This window comes from Heptranchias perlo, chromosome 5, assembly GCF_035084215.1.
Source record: "Heptranchias perlo isolate sHepPer1 chromosome 5, sHepPer1.hap1, whole genome shotgun sequence".
Taxonomy (NCBI): domain Eukaryota; kingdom Metazoa; phylum Chordata; class Chondrichthyes; order Hexanchiformes; family Hexanchidae; genus Heptranchias; species Heptranchias perlo.
The window spans coordinates 101096592-101118071 of record NC_090329.1 but is presented as its reverse complement, the minus strand read 5'-3'; positions in this window follow the sequence as shown (position 1 = coordinate 101118071).

Below are 21480 nucleotides of genomic sequence, written 5' to 3'. Positions count from 1 at the left end.
TTCCCAAACATCAGCATCTTGGGGGTTACCACTGACCCCTGACCAACCATACCAACATTGTGGCTCCAAGAGCAGGGTAGAGGCTGGGTACTCTGTGACGAGTAGCTCACTTTCTGACCCCTCAAAGGCTCTTCCCCATGTACAAAGCTCGTCAGGAGTGTGATGGAATACTCACCACTCACCTGGATGGGTGCAGCCATTAGAACAATCAGGCATCCAATTCACTCGATCATCGCCCTTGCCAGTGGACTCAATATCCAGCTCTTTCACCAATGGTGTACTATGGCTGCAATATGTACTAGATACAGGATGCTCTGAGGCAACTCATCAAGGTTACTTCAACCGCTCCCGATCCCCTGCACCTTCACTATTGAGATGTACAAGAGCGGCAATATTGTGGGAACAGTTACCTCCAAGTTCCCCTCCAAGTCATACACAATCCTGACTTGGACATATATCGCTGTTCCTTCATCATTGGATCAATATCCTGGAATTCCCTACCTAACACCATTATGGGAGCACCATCACCACAAGGACTGCAGCAGTTCAAGTAGAAGGTCACTGCTGTCTTCTCAAGGGAACTCGCAAAAGACAATAAATCCGGCTTTGGCATGTGTCGCCCACATCCTGAGAACAAATTAAAAAACATGTAGACTTGTTTCCTTTTATATGACTGCCTATCTCCTTTCCTGAAGAATTAGTTTCTTTTAATTTTATAGACAACAAAGTAGAATTGGTGCAGCGTGATTCAAAATCATTGGGGAGATTTTAACCCTACCCATCCGGCAGACAGTTAATATCAGCCAGGAAATTTACCTGCCAATATTCCACACCATTCCCACTGTCCTCTATTTGCTAATGCACTTCCTCAAAGCTTCAATCCTATAAAGTGCCAAGACAAACATGCACAATATAAGGTCAAGGTAGGCTTATTATTTGTTTGGAAATATGAGAAGATAACCGGGAGTTCAATTCAATAGCTACAAATGCAAGATTTTTCTTTTTTATTCGTTACTTTGGTTTACAGTTGCTTTTTGTCTCATAAATGTGAATTAGAAGTCAAGATTTTCTAGTTAGTTTCTTCTATTCACAGCCTCTTGACTGATTAGTGCTGAAAAGTAAATGTGCTGTCTGTAATCAGTGTTCTAGTTTTTCAGTTAATGGTTAACCATGGCTGAGGTCTCTTGTTTGTCATTTATACGTTTTAACTTCCTATCTTCTAGTATGATATTTTTGACATAGAAGTCACTTTGTTTCTGATTAAATGTGGTATGTTTGTGCACTCAAAATATAATTCTGATGTTCTTGAAAATACATTTTTTTGGATCTCATCAGGAGCTGGAGAACTAGGGTCTCGCGTTACAGAGTGATAGAATATGGATTCTACCCTTTCATTTCTCTCATATTGCATTCCCAAAATTGGTGACTCTGTCTGAGGAGGGGTTAATGGAAGCAAAGCACTTTTGAAGATAGGAGAAGGGAGGGAGAATCTGAGCTAAGTCAACTATACTTCTCCTAGCATAAGTATTTGCAAATGCTAAGAAACAGTTCACTTGCCCTCGCCCTCTGTGTTCTGAGTTGATGCAAAGGTAACAGGAGAACTACATAAAGTGAGAGAAATGTACATAAAACAATAATTTCCTGGTGTTTTGAAGATTTTTGTCAGTAAATAACATTTATATCTTATCATTCTACTCATTACTGTATGCAATGTTTATGGAATTGTTTGTTTGTTAAATTCAATTGAATGTCTTTGAATGATTTTGTTCAGTTCAATTCCTTAAATAAGCTATACCAAACATCTTGGACATTCCACCCTATTTTCTGCTGACAAGGCTCCAGATAATGTAGGAATGCAGAAACCCCAAGTATTATTTTGCATGGACAAGGAGGGTCAAAATTACCAGAAAATTGGAGTTTGATCTTTCTTGCTTTAATTAATTACAAAAGTTGCCTGATGCCTCCAATTTCTCCCCACTCCATGTCTGATTCTTTACTCAACTGTTCGTCCCCACCTTTGCAAGTTGCCTGTCTTCACCTATCTTTATATCATTATCTCTTATAGTGCCAAAAACGACTTCCATGTTAACTATAAATTGGACATTGCCTGGGCTGGAATGATGTATTTTTGTTCACTCCTGCTGCCACTGTTTTCAGTGGAGTAGAAACTACTGACATGAAGCCATATCCATCCCACTTCTTGAAGAAAAATTAGTTCTGTTTACTTTTTTACCTATTTACATTTTTACAAACATGATACTCCATATTGAAAAATAAACCAGGATGATTGATAGATCAAGGATCTATTTCTGTACTGTACAATGTTTTGGGACTTTGGTCAGCTTGCAGAAGAGTTGAGTGTAACCCATTTAATCGCAAGACACTGCACAGTCCGGTAATGTGTTGTGCAACACAACTATTGTTGCAATCAGACATTTAAACTATCATTGTAACATTGGTGGTGTTCTGCCAGAATGGAATGCAAGAGAAATAATCAAGTAAACTAAGCTACCAATTCCAGTATATTTTACTTTTAAATGTGGAGTTGAACAAACATTTTTAAAAATAGAGCTTGTGAGTTTGATTTAAAATATATACTGACCATATTAATTTATAGGATTTTGCAATCAATACATTTGCAGTAATTTGCAGTATATTGGACAGAAAGTAAATAAAACTACCCCATGAACTCTGCAGTATGTACAAATAAAAAGATGTATGCGCTGAAAAAAAGTTCAAGGCTACAATCTCATTTCTGAGTTCAGATGAGCAGTGTAAACCAATTAAAGTACATTCTAATGTTTTGTGACACCAGCCAAAACTCTTCTTGAGATTACCGCCTTGTTGTTGCTCCACAGAAACATTCTCTGGGCCAAAAATTGCTGCAATGGCACATCTCGCAGCGAGTGACATTAATTGGACTTTTTGCCTTACCGTTCAGATCGCACTATATTTGTGCTGCAACTTGCTGGAAATGTCGATACAATAGCGGTACAGTGATGTCAATATTGCATCTGGGACCTCATGAACGTTGTGCCCAATAGCCTATTTCCTTAACCAATGAAAGAAACAGTGTGAATGACAGAGAAGGAAATAGGGTAAATTAGAGTAAAATTAGATACAGAAGGAGGAAAAAAAGGAAAAGGAAGGGAGTGGATTAAGAGGGAGAGAAAAAAAGAGACAGAAAGGAAAAGTAAGAACATTTTTTAAAACAACAAGCAGAAGAAGAGGACATTGTAAGCCAGTTGTGTTTGGGAATTGTTGTATTGTTCCTTGAGAAGTTAATGAATGAATGAAAGGGTAGGTGTGCAAAATGTACAAACATTCTTGGCCCATGATGTATAGAACCAACGGCACCATCAATCATGATCAGGAACAGTGGAACTGCTTTCATAAGAACATAGGAATTGCTAGATGAAAAAAAGCTAAGGTTCATCGAGCTCGCCATCTACCATCCTGGGAGTTGTATGATACAATGATAATGGAGTCGTTGACTAATCATGGCAATCAACCTCTGTCAATTAGTCTATAACAGACCCAGAAACGATACGAGGAAAACCCCAATAGTGGAGAACTTTGGGATCCATAGGTCCTAAGTCCCCTTTTTCCTCCCAAGCATACTATACTTACCATGTCATGTCTCAAATTACTCATATACTGTATCCCAAAATTATTTTCTGAAATACATCTATCTACCTCTATCTAACAGGAGTGTGGATGGCAAGACTGGCACAAAAATATGATCAAGACAAATAAAAAGTTTTAAGAACCTTTCGGCACAATTCACCACCTGCTGGAGTGAGACTCCACAGTTTCATCATTCCCTTACTGGGCCTCCAAATTTGAGTGTCATGTCAGGACCATAAATCATGTCATTAACATCATCCTTATGACATTAATTAGCAGCCCTAAATGGCTGCTGCGAGATTAATTCGGATTAACAGCGTAAATCCAGCAATTTCATGACATGCAATTCATTTCAATGGGGAGGTTCATGGCGAGGCTGCGATTGTTTTGTTTTTGTTGCAGTCTAACGGCGGAGCAGTGGAAATCATCCAGCAATTTGTGGAGAATCGGAACTCATGGGGCTCGAATTTAGCAGGCCTGCGGGTTCCCAGCGGGTGGTCCTCCGGGAGCGTCGAAAACGCGGACGGGTAATTGTGTGCGTCCCCCACGCGATCGCGGGATAATTGGACCCATTAAGGCCTGCTTCCGGGTTCTGCGCTCCCCAGCTGCGTGCCGGCCGGCTGCGCATGCGCAGTACCGTCGACGCGATGTAGGAGCTCCAGTTAAAGGGGCAGTCTCCCAAAGCCCCTCCTGCTGCAAGCAAGAGGTCTGGGAGAATGGCTCAACCAAGGGGAAAGGCTGCGCCCCGTTTTTCAGATCTGGCACTGCAGCTGATGCTGGAGGGCGTGAGGAGGAGGAGGGAAACACTCTTCCCTGAGGATGGGCGCAAGTTCCCTGCCGCCGCAACCAGGAAGGCATGGGCAGAGGTGGCGGCGGAGGTGAACAGCAGGGGCAACACCCCAAGGACTTGGGAGCAGTGCCGCAAGCGCTTCAATGACCTGACTAGGTCTGGCAAGGTGAGTACACCAACGCACCCTCCCACATCCCGTCCCCACCATCACGCCAAGCAGATCACAACCCCCTCCTGCACAGCCACCACTGCGCTCCATCAGCAATCCTCACAGCCACTCATTCACCATCCTCGCCGTGCACGCAAGTACCCACCGTCCCTGACCCCACCCGAACACTACCACACACCCCAATCCCCATGCAATGGGATGGGCACGTGGCCCACACTTCCTCCCATCCGTTCCGCGCCACGCTCAACCCAACCACACCGATGCTCGATGCGTCTCACGATGCAAGACGCACCCACTCACACATCTGTGTTTTGCCTTCACAGGAGAAGAGGAGCAAGAACAACCGCGAAAGGGCACGCACCGGAGGTGGGCCGCCGCAAGTGGTGGAGCTCACCGACGCAGAGGTGGAGGCGCTCGACCTCGCCCGCACGCGACATTGCCTGTCGGTGGCCGATGGCGAGTGTGTCGCTGCCGAAACGGCCGGTAAGGGAAAGCTGACACTCAACACCCATGATCGCGAGTGACCGTATCATCACCTGCCATCAGGCGCACTGTCAAGTTGGTCCACATGCCTCAAAGTGCCCTCTGTTCTCTTGCAGGTGCGTCTTTGGATCAAGCGAGCATGGAGGGCGATTCCTCAGAGGACATGGCGGTCTCTGAGGGTGCATCGTCACATCAGAGCCAACCATCCACCAGCGCAGAGACACGCACCTCGGTGGGTCCCCCTCGCCAACTAGTTGGGGTAGCACTTGGTGAGTCACTGCGCACGAGTGAGCATGAGCAGACCCTGGTGGCAGGGGCAGCCGCGGAGGGTCCGCGACGGAGGGAGCACTCATCTCCAGGCTCTGCTCAGCCGGACCCAGATGCTGAACCCAGGGGGCCACCAGAGAAAAGGAGAGTCGTCGAGGGCCACCAGCTAATTGCTGAGGTGCTGGCAGAGGTGCCGCGCGCATTGTCCACAATAGCGCAGGCGATGGAGGAGTCCACCTCCTGCATGTGGGCATTGGTGGCGCAGGCACAGGAGGGTACCGGCGACACAGTGTCGCGGGTAGGTGCGGGACTGTCTGCGGTGGAGGACAGGCTGGCCTCCCTCGAGCGTCACGCACAGCTCCACTTCGAGTCCCTGCAGGCCCTCACAACGTCTGTACGGTTTCAGGGTGAGCAACATTCCGACGCCACCAACAGGCTGAGGGATACACTAGGGGTGGCCTTGCAAGGCCTCACACATGCCATCCAAACTGCCGTCCAGCAGGGTAGAAGGGGTGATGTGGGCCGAGGCCAAGAGAGGGATGATGGTGACCGGGGACATGGAAGCGGGGACGCCTCTCAAGGCGTCCCCACGTCCCACCCGTCGCCCACCTCTCAACCAGCACCCGCAATGGTGCCTCCTCTCCAGGTGGCCGAGTCTGCCCCTGCCCCGGTGCAGGAGGAGCAGTCTGTGGAGGTGCCCTCACGGGCACCGAAACCCAGGGGCCGTCCGCCAAAAGCATCTACCCGGTCAAGGCAAGAAGACGAGCAACCTGCCACTACCTCTGCTGGAGCCACAGGGGTAGCACCACGTAGGGGTTCCCGGAGAAGAATTCCAAAGGCCTTATAATCACAAAGGGAATACACCAGGGTGTTTATTATTTTGTACTTTGTTTCTTAAATGATGTCACATTCCACATATTAAATAGTCTATTCTCACCACTCCTGCCACCTCTCGTCCATTCTTCCGCGGCTTGTGCAGTAGTTGCGTTCCGTGGAGGCCATCATGACGGCGAACACCTGCTGCCACCCATTGGGCACACTGCTGTGGGTGCAGGATTACTGGCAGCACTCTTCAGTGGAGGGGGCTGGTATGGCCGCTCGCATGTGCAGGTGAGGAGATGCGAGCGCCTCGCAGTGTCTGACTCTAGGAGAACCGTTGACGTATGAGTGCGTCCCTGGCCCGGCGACCATCCCGGTGAGTCGCGGCTCGGCGCATGGGTCGTCCAACATCTTCGGGCGCGTCCTCCTCCTCCGCCTCCTCCGCCTCCGCCTCCTCCTCCTCCTCCTCCTCCTCCTCGCCCTCGCCTTCCTCAATGTGGGTGGCGGGTGTGGATGGGGCCTCCTCCAGCGGCACCCCTCTCTGTTGGGCCATGTTGTGCAGGGCACAGCAGACAACTATGATTCGTCCCACTCTGAATGGTGTGTATTGGAGCGCTCCCCCAGAACGATCAAGGCACCTGAAGCGCATCTTGAGAAGCCCTATGGTCTGCTCAATTGTAGACCTGGTAGCAGTGTGGCTGTCATTGTACCGACGCTCCGGCTCGGTGATGGGGTTCCTCAGAGGTGTCATGAGCCACGTGTGGAGGGGATACCCCTTGTCGCCGAGGAGCCAGCCGTTGCCGGCGTTGGGTGCCTGCAGGATGGGCGGGACGGCGGACTCCCTGAGGACGAAGGCATCGTGGCAGCTGCCGGGGTATCTGGCGCACACGTGTAGGAATCTCTGGCGGTGGTCACAGATGAGCTGGGCGTTCATGGAGTGATACCCCTTCCTGTTGATGAACAGCCCTGGCTCATGCGGAGGTGCCCGTATTGCGATGTGGGTGCAGTCGATTACACCCTGCACCCGTGGGAAGCCGGCCATGGCATGGAATCCAACCGCCCTCTCCATCTGGCTGCGCTCGTCCATGGCGAAGTTGATGTAGTGGGAGGCCCTGCGGAACAACCCATCGGTGACCTGCCTTATGCACTTGTGTGCAGAGGACTGACAGACCCCGGTGATGTCCCCGGTGGCACCCTGGAAGGAACCGGATGCGAAGAAGTTGAGGGCAGTGGTGACTTTGACGGCGACAGGTAAGAAGATGCTGCTTGGTCCATCAGGGAGCAGCTCGTCGTTAAGGAGGCTGCAGATGTCGGCGACTACCTGGCGATTGACTCTGAGCCTCCGTATGCACTGCTCCTCGGAGAGGTCCATGAAGCTGAGCCTCGCTCTGTACACCCTGTGCGGAGGGTAGTGCCTCCTGCGACGCATCTCTCTCTGCGGTTGCCCTCCCTCCTGCTGTGCAGGTGGGTGTGCCGCAGCACCGTGTTGGGGGGCCCCACCTCTCCGAGGCAGACGGCGTGGACTGCGAGGCTGCTGGGGCTGGTCATCCTGTTCGTCCTCCGACGATGTCAACGCACCACCCATCTGGCAGGTGTTGGTGTGAGGGGTTGTGCAGGGTAGGTGGGTGGGTCCTCGGACTGGGGCTGCGGTTTCGTGTCGGTCTGTCCTCTGGCTTGGCGGGGGTTGGTGGAGGGCAGGGGTTGCCCTATGTGACGCGGTGGCCTCCTGCGTGGGTGAGGGCGCTCCCCCGTGGAGCGCACCTTGGCACCTGGCACAGGCTGCTGGCTGCAACACGCCTGGTTTGAAGGGTCCTGTTTCCCCCAGTGTGGGAAACTGACTGCTTTGACCGTAAAATCCCACACTTCCTCTTTTGACAGCTGCTTCAGCTCATTAACTGACCACAACGAGCAAGTTAAGTGCTCTCAAGTGGAACCCCGCTGGCTTTAATTGCCTGCGGGATTCCCACCAGCGGGGCTTGCGCGCGCAGCCCCGCACGTCAGCGCGGTACCCGGAAGTGGCCGGGATTTCGTCCGAATCCGGTCACGTGATCGGAGATCGGGATTTTCGGGGCCCCCCCGCTGGAAACCCGCAGGTAACCCGACCCTAAAATCGAGCCCATGATGTATCTCTTCTTCACCGCAAATTGCTGGATTTTTTAACGAACTAATAATGGCCAGCGCTGTTAATTTGCCATTATTTTTCCAGCAATTTCTGGCCCTCTATTTCATCTATCTTTTTAGTACAGAAATCAAAAATGATCTGATCTGTGTCACTCTTTGCTGGTAATATGCAGTTATTTTCTATTTGCATATCCCTAAATGATGCCACACTCAAAAAAAATACAAAAGTGCATAAACCATGGCACACGACTTCATTCAGTGCAAACTTCAGTTTACGATGCTACAAAATTACCAGTGATTTGTACAGCAGTGTCGACTGAACTGGAGAGTCCGCTATTCCCCAGTAATATGCAGTAATACAAAACCCTATTGTATGAAAATTCACACATGGCACTAAGACACTTATGTTCAAATCACATTTATCATTGTATTTATTGCAGTCCACAATGTCATTGGAAAGAGGGCATCTTGATGAAAACAATGATAACTTCCATTTATACAGTGCTTTTAAGGTAGAAAAAGAGGCATGAGGAAAATGGTCATAAAAAGGAGAGATTAGGAGAGGCAACCAAAAGCTCAGTCAAAGAGGTGGGTTTTAAGGAGGGTTATGAAAGAAGAGGGAGCTGGAGAGGTGGAGGGGTTTAGGGAAGCAATTACGCAGAGTAGAACCTAGGTGGTTGACAGCCTCTGATGGTGGATCGAAGGGAGAGGAATGCACAAAAGGCCAGTTAGAAGAAGAGTGTTTTGTGGGGGGGGGAGGGGGTTGCAGGGTTGGAGGGGTTACAGAGGTAGGGAGGGGTGAGGCCATGGAGTGATTTAAACACAAAGATAAGAATTGTAAATCTGAGGCGCTCGGGGACTGAGAACCAATGTAGGTCAGTGAGGTCAATGGAAAGTAAAATCGGGTGTGGTGCAAAATGAGTGGCTGATCCGATCCTCAGTTTCCCACCAGGTAGGTTAGGTTAAAATTACCCCCCTTATCTCTTTTGTTCTTTCTAATTACTGTACTGTGAGTTTCTCACAAGTCAATGACACTTCCAGGCAGAATTCCCCACACACTCCCAAGGCTCCCAAGGTTACCAATAACAGTAATCTCCAGCTAAGAATTAGGGGTATATTCAAGGGTTCACAGTGTAAAGCTAAACTATTGCATTAATGCCATTGCATTACTCAACCAAAAATTCTCCAGCTAATGGACTTCATTTATGACCGATATTTTCCTATAATTCTTTGCCAGACGTATATGTCTCAATAACCCAACCGATTAAAAACAAATGGCCACTGAATACTTTAACCTGAGAAACATGAAACATTAAAAAAGTTTGTCCGAACGTAAATGGGGGAAATGTGTGGGTAATGTCATCGAAAGAATAATTTCACTGGAGTTTGATTCCCCTTTTATCTGATTCAACATTTTTATTGAGTCAAACAAAATAAAAAACTTGATGAGCAAAATGGTATATAACTCATATATAATTCATAGTTTCAAATCTCCTGCTGTTTGAAACAGGCCATTCACCCACTAACTTCCCCTTTATGATTGCAGTATCTGTTGTTTGCTTGTGTTTTTCTCTTTTGGCCCATTTTTTCCTCTGATTAAATTAAAATGTTTGATCATCTTCCAGTTTTCAGTCCTGAAGAAGGACGAACTTACTTTTGTTTCTGGAAATTTCTGTTTTTGTTTCAGATTTCCAGCACATGCAGTTCTTTTTATACTTTTTATTCAAAGTTTCAATACTGGTTTACACCATGACAAACAGTAGACTAAACATTAAGAAGTTGTTGGATTATGTTACTGAGTAAATCAGCATCTGTCTTTCATGGTGTTTGACATAGGTGCTCACTTTCTATTAAAATAGAATTACATAGAACGTACAGCATAGAAACAGGCCATTCGGCCCGACCGGTCCAAGCCGGTGTTTATGCTCCACATGAGCTTCCTCCCTCCCTACTTCATCTAGCCCCATCAACATATCCTTCGATTCCTTTCTCCCTCCTGTGTTTATCTAGCTTCCCCATGTTAATGATTAAATAATTTCTTTGAAATCTTTTAACTTTTTACCATTGCATTCAATGATCCCTCTAATTTTTTTTGGCCATGTGCAGAACGAATTTGGGTTTGTGCACCGATATAAAGCTGTGCGCACCACTGTAAAAAAAGATAACAACTTTGAATAGGGTAATTATTCAGGGTAAATAACAAACAGAACAAACGTACTAAATAATGGACAATTGTAACAAGTTGAGCTGTCAAGGATTTTTAATTAAACAAAACTTGTGATGGAAATTTCAGAAGTAAACACGATTGAGACCCAGAGTCTGTAGATGACAGGCCAGATGATGGAAAAGAAGATGGTGACTGTCTCTGGTTCAGATGTTTTTCTCTTCTGTCTCTCCCTCTCTTCCAGTGTTTATATATTTTGTCCAGGTTTACTTCTGTACAACTTGACAGATGAGATTTGATCTGTGTAAGCATATCAAGGAGATTTACTTTCAAACCGTTCTGTGATTTCATTTTTATATTATTCATAAGGCTGAAGCTACATTCACAATCATCGCTTGAAGCTTGAAACATGAAATTACCCACTTTGGTAGGAAGGTGAGAGACTAAGAAATGTCGGTATTCAGAGGGATTTAGGTGTCCTTGTACAAGAAGCACAGAATGTTAATAGGCAGGTACAACAAGCAATTAGGAAGACAAATGACATGTTAGCCTTTATTGCATGGGGGTGGGAGTATAATAGCACGGTCTAGCTGCAATTATATAGGGCTCTGGTGAGACCATACTTGGAATGCTGTGTATAGTTTTGGCCGTCTCACCTAAGGAAGGATATACTTGCCTTAGAGGGGGTGCAACAAAGGTTCACTAGATTGATTCCTGGGATGAGAGGGTCGTCCTATAAGAGAGTGAGTAGAATGGGGCTACATTCTCTGGAGTTTAGAAGAATGAGAGGTGATCTCATGAAACATGGCTAAGGGAGGGGCAGGACTGGCAGCTCAATGTTCCAGGGTACAGATGCTATAGGAAAGATAGAGCAGGAGGTAAGAGAGGAGGGGGAGTTGCGTTCTTGATTAGGGAGAACATCACGGCAGTAGTGAGAGGGGATATATCCGAGGGTTCGCCCACTGAGTCTATATGGGTAGAACTGAAAAATAAGAAGGGAGAGATCACTTTGATAGGATTGTACTACAGACCCCCAAATAGTCAACGGGAAATTGAGGAGCAAATATGTAAGGAGATTACAGACAGCTGCAAGAAAAATAGGGTGGTAATAGTAGGGGACTTTAACTTTCCCAACATTGACTGGGACAGCCATAGCATTAGGGGCTTGGATGGAGAGAAATTTGTTGAGTGTATTCAGGAGGAATTTCTCATTCAGTATGTGGATGGCCCGACTAGAGAGGGGGCAAAACTTGACCTCCTCTTGGGAAATAAGGAAGGGCAGGTGACAGAAGTGTTGGTGAGGGATCACTTTGGGACAAGTGATCATAATTCCATTAGTTTTAAGATAGCTATGGAGAAGGATAGGTCTGGCCCAAAAGTTAAAATTCTAAATTGGGGAAAGGCCAATTTTGATGGTATTAGACAGGAACTTTCAGAAGTTGATTGGGAGAGTCTGTTGGCAGGCAAAGGGACGTCTGGTAAGTGGGAGGCTTTCAAAAGTGTGTTAACCAGGGTTCAGGGTAAGCACATTCCTTATAAAGTGAAGGGCAAGGCTGGTAGAAGTAGGGAACCTTGGATGACTCGGGAGATTGAGGCACTAGTCAAAAAGAAGAAGGAGGCATATGACATGCATAGGCAGCTGGGATCAAGTGGATCCCTTGAAGAGTATAGAGATTGCCGGAGTAGAGTTAAGAGAGAAATCAGGAGGGCAAAAAGGGGATATGAGATTGCTTTGGCAGATCAGGCAAAGGTGAATCCAAAGAGCTTCTACAAATACATAAAGGGCAAAAGGGTAACTAGGGAGAGAGTAGGGCCTCTTAAGGATCAACAAGGTCATCTATGTGCGGAACCACAAGAAATGGGTGAGATCCTGAATGAATATTTCACATCGGTATTTACGGTTGAGAAAGGCATGGATGTTAGGGAACTTGGGGAAATAAATAATGATGTCTTGAGGAGTGTACATATTACAGAGAGGGAGGTGCTGGAAGTCTTAACGCGCATCAAGGTAGATAAATCTCCGGGACCTGATGAAATGTATCCCAGGACGTTATGGGAGGTTAGGGAGGAAATTGCGGGTCCCCTAGCAGAGATATTTGAATCATCGACAGCTACAGGTGAGGTGCCTGAAGATTGGAGGGTAGCAAATGTTGTGCCTTTGTTTAAGAAGGGCGGCAGGGAAAAGCCTGGGAACTACAGACCAGTGAGCCTGACATCTGTAGTGGGTAAGTTGTTAGAGGGTATTCTGAGGGACAGGATCTACAGGCATTTGGAGAGGCAGGGACTAATTAGGGACAGTCAGCATGGTTTTGTGAGAGGAAAATCATGTCTCACGAATTTGATTGAGTTTTTTGAAGGGGTAACCAAGAAGATAGATGAGGGCTGTGCAGTCGACGTGGTCTACATGGACTTCAGCAAAGCATTTGACAAGGTACCGCATGGTAGGTTGTTACATAAGGTTAAATCTCATGGGATCCAAGGTGAGGTAGCCAATTGGATACAAAATTGGCTTGACGACAGAAGACAGAGGGTGGTTGTAGAGGGTTCTTTTTCAAACTGGATGCCTGTGTCCAGCGGTGTGCCTCAGGGAGCGGTGCTGGGTCCGCTGTTATTTGTTATTTATATTAATGATTTGGATGAGAATTTAGGAGGCATGGTTAGTAAGTTTGCAGATGACACCAAGATTGGTGGCATTGTGGACAGTGAAGAAGGTTATCTGGGATTGCAACGGGATCTTGATCAATTGGGCCAGTGGGCCGATGAATGGCAGATGGAGTTTAATTTAGATAAATGTGAGGTGATGCATTTTGGTAGATCGAATCGGGCCAGGACCTACTCCGTTAATGGTAGGGCGTTGGGGAGAGTTATAGAACAAAGAGATCTAGGAGTACAGATTCATAGCTCCTTGAAAGTGGAGTCACAGGTGGATAGGGTGGTGAAGAAGGCATTCGGCATGCTTGGTTTCATTGGTCAGAACATTGAATGCAGGAGTTGGGATGTCTTGTTGAAGTTGTACAGGGCATTGGTGAGGCCACACTTGGAGTACTGTGTACTGTTCTGGTCACCCTATTATAGAAAGGATATTATTAAACTAGAAAGAGTGCAGAAAAGATTTACTAGGATGCTACCGGGACTTGATGGTTTGACTTACAGGGAGAGGTTAGACAGACTGGGACTTTTTTCCCTGGAGAGTAGGAGGTTAAGGGGTGATCTTATAGAAGTCTATAAAATAATGAGGGGCATAGATAAGGTCGATAGTCAAAATCTTTTCCCAAAGGTAGGGGAGTCTATAACGAGGGGGCATAGATTTAAGGTGAGAGGGGAGAGATACAAAAGGGTCCAGAGGGGCAATTTTTTCACTCAAAGGGTGGTGAGTGTCTGGAACGAGCTGCCAGAGGCAGTAGTAGAGGCGGGTACAATTTTGTCTTTTAAAAAGCATTTGGACAGTTACATGGGTAAGATGGGTATAGAGGGATATGGGCCAAGTGCAGGCAATTGGGACTAGCTTAGTGGTATAAACTGGGCGACATGGACATGTTGGGCCGAAGGGCCTGTTTCCATGTTGTAACTTCTATGATTCTATGATTCTATGAAAACATATAAAATTCGTAGAGGGCTTGACAGGGTAGATGCTGAGAGGCTGTTTCCCCTGGCTGGAAAGTTTAGAACTAGGGGGCATAGTCTCAAGATAAGGGGTCAGCCATTTAGCACCGATATGAGGAAAATGTCTTCACTCAGAGGGTTGTGAATCTTTGGAATTCTCTGCCCCAGAGGGCTGTGGATGCTCAGTCGTTGAGTGTATTCAAGACTGAGATCGATAGATCTTTGGACACTAAGGGAATCAAGGGATATGGGGATCGGGCAGGAAAGTGGAGTTGAGGTAGAAGATCAGCCATGATCTTATTGAATGGCGGAGCAGGCTCGAGGGGCCGTATGGCCTACTCCTGCTCTTATTTCTTATGCTCTTATGAGCCCTAAGTAATAAAACGCTATATAACTTACTGTAATCAATTCCAACATCCGTATCATTATTTAAAAATATTATTGTGGGAATCCTTAAAAATACACTTGCTCCTTGAATGAAAAAAAGTGAAATCATTCAAGTTGTTTGATAGCTTTAAAAAGAAGCATTAAAAGGGGATGTTGAAATGTTGTACCCTTTAAAGAGATGCGTTTTTTGTTTGTAGAGATTCGCACATATGACCACTGCCCCTTTAATTAGCAGCTTTATGGCAGCTGAATTAGATTTGGGGGGGGGGGGGTTTGGAGCTGGAACTAGGCCAACTAGCGCGTGCCCCTGGCTATCGTTCTGGAATGGTGCGCGAATGAGCTCACGGCTCTTTCTGCAGAAACAGAGCGCAGCCTCTCTCAAACAGCTGAAATTGTTTAATGTTTTATTTGATTTTTAAAAAATCAGACATAGAATTGGACCCCCTGGCTATTACTGCTGTCCCGCTGCATAGCAGACACAGTACCTACTACTATGCAGTCCCTCCCGGGTCGCTGAAGACCCTTTGCTCGATTTACATTGATTCCAACTCAGTCTTTTTTTCGGGTTCTCACCGCTGCTTGCAGCCGCCATTTTAACTTGTATATAGTTCAGATTGTACAGAAACTGCCCCGCCCCCCCAACACCCTAACATCATCCACCCCCCCACCACGCCCCCCCCCCCATTTGCTTCTAACTGGGACTCCTCGGGACTGCGTTGAATAAAGCAATATCATGTCCTTCCGAATGGTATAGGACTTTGTGTTTATATAAATAAAAGCTGCTCAACTAGATTGGAGAGGCTTTGGGTAAACCATGCGTTCGGTCCCGAGCTTTAAAACGTCTGCAAAAGTAAAAAAAGAGATGTGTTGAGAGCAATAACAGGACACATAGGTGCCGGGGCAGCGCGGACGGAATGAGGACATGCGCAACACAGAACAGACTGCTGCGTGCAGCTTAGAGGGAACAGTGATTGCAATTGATAGTTGTGAAGTTTATAACATAGTGCAAAATGCTCTCTGCAGAGAAGTTTTTCTTCAATACATAAAGAACTTTGTTCTCCCTGGATGGTAATGCAAGTACTGGCAGTAAGGCTGGTTTTAATGTGCTCAAATGCTAGCAGTGCAATAAGAAAAGCAACTCACCCTCTTCCTGCATGTAATTAAATGGTATGATTTAAATTCAATGCCAGTTGGTCTCATCTCCTTCAATAGACATTTTAGTCACTATGGTTGCTGATTTATCTTTGTGAGAGTGGGCCACAAAAAAGCCAAAGTCAGAACTGTTACTTCTGCTTCATCCTGCGTGGTTATTCATGATTTCCCTTCCCACTTTAAGTTGTGCCACATTCATTGAATTGAGAGGGTGAGCATCTGACTTGTTCCCAGATGCTATTATTGAACACATCACCAGGAGATATGCACAAGTGGCAAGGTGTGATTCACGATCTGACTTTTCTTCTCTTCATCTGAAAAAATGCCTTGCCTCTCCCGGAGGGCTCTGCAGAGATTGGAGACATGGGGGATATAAATTGCTCATCGTTAGCCTAGTTTTCTGGACAGGAAACAGGGGCAAAAATGTCCAATCACCCTGGGCCCCAAGGATGCCTGAATAACATCCGACGCCATATTGGCCTTGGATGATTTTCTGGTGCAATCGCCTAAAACAGATGTTAGGCCACTTCCTGTGCTAATGAGGGGCTAATGCCTGTTATTGGTCTCTTCAAGGAAATTGAAGAAGCCCTGAGCAGAGTAGACGTCGGGCCTGTTCCACTCAGGTTTTGCTGGCATGGATGCAGCCTACTGCCACCAACACTTTAAGCAAAAGTTATCTTTTTTTAATGTGGTGTCTCCCAGCTCCACAGCACTCCTGCCAGGTGTTGCCAGCCGCCTCCCAATGTCCTCAACCCCCCCCTTCCCTCTCCTGGGACTTACCACTATTTTTGTATTAATGCCAACTAGATATATCATTTGTGCCCATGGAACTATTGTTCGCATTGGGCTGAAAATGCAATCTTTGAATCAAAACACTGTGATGTTAATTTTCCAAAAACATTAATGATTTGCAAAACAATTTGGAGAAAGATTTAATTTATTTAGATTTCACTATTCATGCTTCTCTCTGAACCTGGCATGTAGATGGAAAATTTATAATATATGACAGCTTTATCAGGTACTAGCAGCCTTCAGAAAGGAGATCATATTTCCATTTATGGGATCATTATAAATGTTAGCTGATGGACATCAGTGATAAAGAGCTACTTGCAGTGAGCAAGGATGCACGTACTATAGAAGTTTAAGAGATTGGAGTCATAGTGCACTGTAGGTCAGACACAGTAGCTTATCTTTATCCAGAGCCTGCTCTGCCTTTTAGGAAATAAATATGCTCAATGCTTCCAATTAGAAGCCAAAGCAAACATATATTGGTCTTGGACTTTGTCCATGGTGAAATGACAAACAAAGGAGAGAGCTGTGTAATACACAGGCCATCAGATATTGTAGAGCACAGAGGCTTCTGTGAATTACAACAACTATAGAACTATTTTTTAACAACAAAACTTTCCCCTATACATTTACATTCCCCTTTCCTCCTCCAGGGCCCCTTCAACATCACACATCATCCTCTTTTTATAGGCAGAGTATGGCAATCTGAGCCAGGCTTCTCTCTGATTACCATTAGTTTAGTGATTTAAGGTAAAAAAAAGTAGGCAATCTCAATTTCGTCTTTTCCTGACACACCTCCCCTCGAAGGAAAACCTCAGTTTTTCAGATCTGGAAGAAAACCGATGGAGCTTACTCAACCAAGGTAACTGGATTCAATTACACGTATTCCCAGGTCCTGTGACCTTCTGATGGGGAGCTATGCTTTGCTGCAATTGTTTTACTTCTGATTTCCATGCCCAGCAATTTCTTTTGCCTATCACCGGCATCATTAAACTGTAGGAGTTGAGGAGCACATGAATGTAGTCCTGTCCAGCTCCAGTGGCCATGCGGCTCTTTGTTTGGATTGAAGGAAGTGCAATTCTCCTCAGAGGCTGAACTTCCAACTTTTTCTTTGCTTTTTCACTATGGGCAGGGATGTATATAATTGAGGATTTTTACTATGGGTGGAGTTGTTCATGCCTGTGGGATGGTGCACATGGTGGCATATCAGAATAGCTCAGAGTTCAAACCTACTGGCATCAACATATAACTGCAGCACATTGCTGTGATACTTTATCATAAGTTAAAATGCATTATACAAAATTAATTAATTTTTTGGTTACAAAGTTCAGCCAAATGAACATCAGCTTCCGTCCTTGTTTTACTTTTCCCAAGGTATTTTTCTTTCTGTCTGGTAGAATATCTCCACAGGTTGCACCTATGCTGTTTGACAAACCAACAGATATCCTTAAGTATCTCAGGAACACATTCTTCAAACATACGGCAAAGCAGAGATTGGCAAAACTCACCTTTTAGCAAAGATCATGGGGCTCGATTTTCGGACGTCCGAGCCGGCGGGTTTGTGGCGGGGGGGGGCTCCGAAAATCGGGAATTCCCAGGGCAGGTCCGGAGCCCGGCTCCAACCCGCCCACTTCCGGATTCCCCAATGACGCGCTTAGATCCGCATGCGGGACTCCCGCTGGCAATTAAAGCCGGTGGGATCCCACTTAAACCAATTATTTACATAGTTCAGGTCGTTTGCAGATCTGATTGACATGATATTTTAGGAGGGGTGGGATTTTCAACTCAACTGAGACTGTTTCCCGTACTGGGGGAAACACTCCCAGTTGAAATGGACGTGTTGAAGCCATCAGCCTGTGGCAGCTGCAAAGGTCCAAAGGGGTGGAGATCCTCCCTCATTGCAGGAGGCCACTCTGTCACTTTAGACAATGTTTGGCCTCCACCACCTTCCTCCTAACAATAAAATTCAACAAATTGGAACCTCAACCTCGGTGTGCAGACACATTTACCTACATTGCAGACCCCCTCAAATGTACATCTTCCGTATGGGGGCCGCCATAGCTGTAGTCATGACCTCCTCGAAGGGTGAACAGCATCACCAGCCTCGCCGTCCACGCCGTCCACCTCTGACACGTGGAGCTCCACAACACAGTGCTGTGACACATCCACCTGCACAGCAGGAGGGAGGGCAAACGCAGAGAGAGATGCGTCGCAGACCGAGGCTCAGCTTCCTGGACCTCTCTGAGCAGCAGTGCATATGGAGGCTCAGAGTCACTCGACATGTAGTCGTGGACATCTGCAGCCTCCTTCATGCCGAGCTGCTCCTGGCTGGCCCGAGCACCATCTTCTTACCTGTCGCTGTCAAAGTCACCACTGCCCTCAACAACTTCTCCTCCGCATCCTTCCAGGGTGCCACCGGGGACATCACCGACGTCTCTCAGTCATCTGCACAAAACAGCCCTGCAAATACACCTACACCCACTCTGCAGTGACACAATGGGTGGCATCAGTTGTGGGTCCTCATGGTGATCCTCAGGAAAGGGCATTATTGCACAAACCAGACAAGATTCGCAAATTCGCAAAGATGTGGCAGTAGTGGTGACAATATAATATGTAATGTGAGTTGATCAGAAATCAAATATAAGTAAAAACCATGACAAACCCTCAAACACCCTTGTACATCCCCTTCATGCTCACGACACGTTTGTCTTACGCTTCCTACTGCACATATGTGATGCATGCCCTGTGGCTGCAGCACAGGTAGTGGCAGATTGGGTGAGGCTGACCGTGAAAGAGATGCATGAGAGGGTGAGTATGAGATAGAGCCATGAGATTGTATGAGGATTGGGTTGACTGGTAGTGGTGGGATGAGTACTGGCGAGGTGAGTAAGTGCAGGTAAGATGAGGATGAGCTTTGAGTGGGTGTGAGGAGTGATGTGACAGAGTAGTGTTGGCAGTGCAGGAGGAGATGTGCAGTGGGGGCAGTGATGTGGCAGACGGAGTGTAGGGGAATTAGTAAGTGTACTCACTTTGGCTGACCTACTTAGGTCATTGAAGCGCCTCCTGCACTGTATGCAGGTGCGTGATATGTTGATGGTGCTGGTGACCTCTTCTGCCACCTCGAGCCAGGCCTCCGTGGTGGCAGAGGCAGGCCACTTCCTCCCGTCCGCCGGGGAGAAGATCTCTGTCCTCCCCCTCCTCCTCACCCCATCCAATAAGACCTGGAGTGAGGCATCATTAAACCTGGGAGCAGCCTTTCCCCTGGGCTGCTCCATGCTGTAATTTTGCTATTTTCTGCAGCATCTGTCAGTGGAGGACTGCCCCTTTAAATAGGGCTCCTCCAGCTGACAGCCTATGATGCGCCTGCGCAGTCCGCCCACTGCGCAGCTTTCCAGCGCGAAACCTGGAAGCAAAAGTAAGTACCTTCAATTAGGCTGCGATCCTGTGCGGAGCACCCCAAATTCAGTGGGCGCGTTACCCACGTGCCCAGTCGACCACCTGCTGCCAACCCGCCTCCCTCCTAATATTGAGGCCCATGTGTGAATGTCAATCAAGTCTGCAATTTGAGGGGGAATTTTAACTCCTGGGTGGGGTTGGCCCGTGTGGGCCTGCCACTTGCCAGGTGCTGTGAGAGGCCCGGTCCACTTTAACAGCTGGGCCTCACTGACATAGCTGCAGCGAGCTGACCGCCCGAAACGAGCATCGCCAGGATCTGGCAAGTGAATATCAGCCTTCAGGTAAGTTGTTGGGGGATGTTCGGGAGGATTTTGCAAACATGGAAGGGGAGGAGCCTGGGGCGGCAGCCGGCCCGAACTATTTTTGTGGGGCCCGGAGGAGTTGTTAAAATAACTTTTACACTTATCTGTAAAGGCCTCTGCTTCGTGTCCGCCAATTTTGGCCGGGTCTACTGCCACCACTATGATGGCAGCAACACATTCTGGTATTGCCACCGACAGGATGTGGGAGGACAATCGACCTGAAATCGTACTCTGTTTCTTTCTCCACAGATGCTGCCTCACATGCTGAACTTTTCCAGCATTTTCTGTTTTTATTGCAGAGTAATTCAAGTTCTTTGGAATGTGTAATTTGATCCAGTCATTGTCAGGCAGGCTACAGAGTTCAGACAAGGCACATTGCTAACACTACTGATTTCAGAGAACAGATAGTGCGAACACTACCGAGTCCAGAGAACACACTATGCTGACACAACTGATTTCAGAGAACACACAGAGCGCTGACAAAATCGAGTTCGGAGAATGCACAGCGCTGACACTACCAAGTTCAGAGAATGTGACCCACAACCCACATGCGCGGCCCAACACGCTCCGGACTCGAGTGTGCATGCGCTAGTCCCTGGTGCTGGTCACAGCGCCAAGTCTTTAAGGATGTTGAGAAGATATGAAAGATTGTGTTCTCTCTGCTCCAATGACTCCGGTATTCTGCTGAGGCCTTAAAATTCTGTTCTGCAAAATGGTGGGAGGGTTTGCAGGGGATGTCACCAGAGGTTCATTTTAATTTGCCCTTCTTTACCAATTTGATTTATTTTCTCCCTTTCTTTTTCTACCAGTTTTCTTCCTTCTTTTCCTCCTCTCCTGAAGTGAATGACTCCTCATAGAGCACCAGCCACTCTGTGCCACCTCACCTCAGTGGCCATTCTCCAGGCGTGAGCCTAGACAATGAGTGTTTTCAGGCTGTTCAACCACAGGGACCATCACAGTTTAGCCTGATCTGACTTCATCCAACATCAGTACACCTGCAGTTGCAGCAAGGGTGCCCTGGATAGAGATCAGAAGCAGGGAACCCCGGCTAATTGTCTGCACCCTAACTGGAAGCGGGGGCCTCAGTATTCTGCTGGTACCCCAGTTGAGATCAACTAACTGGGAATCGAACATAGTAATGTCTGGTCTGTGTGGCTCAGTTACATGTTTGCTTTATAAACTGAGCCATAGGGGCACATACTGCTCTTTTTTAATCCCGATAATCGTGTCTCAATAGGCAGCAGACTTGCTCCCAACATCACCTAATAAGGACCAATACCAGGTGTATGAGGGAAACCTTGCTCTCTGACCCTGTGACTTTCCCACTCTTTGGGGAAGCTCTTGGCTCTAA